The sequence below is a fragment of the Priapulus caudatus genome, unplaced genomic scaffold (assembly GCF_000485595.1).
Source record: "Priapulus caudatus unplaced genomic scaffold, Priapulus_caudatus-5.0.1 Scaffold2074, whole genome shotgun sequence".
NCBI classification, from domain to species: domain Eukaryota; kingdom Metazoa; phylum Priapulida; class Priapulimorpha; order Priapulimorphida; family Priapulidae; genus Priapulus; species Priapulus caudatus.
In genome coordinates this window covers 17,379-19,616 of record NW_014579135.1, presented here as the reverse complement: position 1 = coordinate 19,616, position 2,238 = coordinate 17,379, and the positions used below count along the sequence as shown (strand labels likewise).

Sequence of the window (2,238 nt, the reverse complement as noted above, 5' to 3'; positions counted from 1 at the left end):
ATAAACTAAATCGGTCCCAACCCTAGCGAAACCCACACAGTCCTGACCCAAACCCCACCCTAACCCTAACCATAACCATAGTCTTAACAATAATCATAAGCCTAATTATAACTCTAATCCTAACCTAATGCGAATCCTAAGCTTAACTCTAGCTCTAACCCTGCCATGAAATCCGACTTTAACCCCAACCCAATGTTTACCTCTATCTCTACATCTAGCCCCAACCCTAACTATAACTCTAACCCTACCTAAAACTCTTGCTCTAACCGTAACACTAACCCTACCTTAAACTATTGCCCTAGCCATATCTCTAACCCTACCCTAACCTTAACCCTAACCATAACTCTACCCCTACCTTAAACTCTAGCCCTAACCATAACACTAACCCTACCTCTTTAACCCTGACCCTCTATACTCGTCATGCGATATGAGCTCTAAGGGGAACAGAAGCAGCTTGCGTCTGTGATTTGTGATAGATCCAACCTGCTGTCCGTTCTGTGAACGTTGGATGGCAGCCAGGGGCCATGCGCTGCGGTGCAGCAGTCTTCTTCTTCTTCTTCTTCTTCTTCTCGGGTCACTACACTACACTACACTCGACCTAGTAGCCAGTGCAGCACACAGGACCTGGCACGGTGGTTGAAAACCTCAAGGTCTACATGTCTGTATGAGGTGTAGTGTAGTGATGGCAGTGATTGTGGCGGGTGAGGGGGTAGCTATAGGGACATTACAGCCATGATGCCACGTAGCAAATAATACACATACAAATACATCATGAGCTGCAGTACACAGCCAGCTGTCTATAAGTGCATAATCGGTTGTACCTATATGTGTGCGCGTGTGTGTAGCTAATGTTTGCTTTGACTCACGGTGATGCGCATTACAAGGACTGGGGATGTATGTGTGTTTGCGTGTGTGTGTGTGTGTATGTGTGTGTGTGTGTGTGTGTGTGTGCGTGCGTGTGTGCGTGCGTGCGTGCGTGCGTGTGTGCGTGCGTTCGTGTGTGCGTTCTTTTGTACGTTCATGTGTGCGCGTGCGTGCGTGTGTGCGTGCGTGCATGTGCGTGCGTGTGCTGGATATGAGAGAAGAAGGTTGTGTGTGGGAGTGGGAGTGAGTTGCTGTGGCCACGGCGTACGTGTTAATGTGGTTAGCACGTCCTGTACGTTGCTAAGCTCGTTACGTACGGTTATTAGCAACACACGTCTAAACGTATTACGACGTTCTTACGAACAGCCGAGGTGTTATCTAAGACCCTATATACCCTATATGGGGTCATTGGTGTTACGCCGTCATAACTGCAGTCTAAGTAAATAATAACTATTGCCCGTGTAATATTAAAAATTTTCTCGCGAAAATTCGAATCAAGAGCATAATTTTGTTAGAGGAATAAAATCCAACTAGACTCGTGGTCGTGTATAGCTGTTAATAGCAATGAAAGAACAATTTGAAAAGAAATAAGTAAATAATAAATGCTGCCGGGGAAATAGGTTTCCCTATGTGTCTAAGGATTTAAGAGCAGAATTTTATTTGAAAAGCGGAAGTGAAATTAATTGCAACTAGATTTTTGTTGGTGTTTTGTTGCTACTAACAGCAATAAGAGGAAAATAAAAAAAGTTACTTGCATCGGCCGGGAATCGAACCCGGGCCGCCCGCGTGGCAGGCGAGCATTCTACCACTGAACCACCGATGCTCCGTTGGAAGTTATAGACTCTACAGCCTAGATGTGCGTTTTTCACGACTATGCAATCAATACGTTGTAGCGAACAGTATTGTATTGCGCGTTTTATGAGTGAGACACGGTAAACATTACAGCTTTTATGATCGCCTAGACATTCATAACGTGTTTATGTAAGCTATAACGATCAAATACGACTCGGCTGTGCGAGCTACTATGCCAGCACAGTGTGGCACGTGTCTCCGCCTGGTGGCAGAAATGCGTAACTTTTTTCCCGCGCGCGGGAAGTTGTTAGCAGTGCTGTTCCCGTGTGTAATATATAAGATATAAATAATGTTAATATTATAAGAGCGCGAAAAACTGCGTTAGAGTAACAGATTTGAAGCACATTCCCGACTGAAGCAGTGAGGCGAGTGATGCGCGGAGAATTTTATGCCAGCATAAACTAATGCAGTAATGGCCTAGGCAGCCACTCACGCTCACACACACACACGCACGCACGCACGCACACACGCGCGCGCACACGCACGCACGCACACACACACACACTTACGCACGCACGCACG

General features: G+C 46.1%; 1 non-coding gene across 1 annotated transcript; it reads right to left on the bottom strand.

Moving 5' to 3' along the window:
• Positions 1-1,616: 1,616 nt before the first annotated feature.
• On the bottom strand, positions 1,617-1,687 carry Trnag-gcc. Its single transcript has one exon. It is a non-coding gene; the product is annotated as a tRNA-Gly (tRNA).
• Positions 1,688-2,238: the final 551 nt, after the last annotated feature.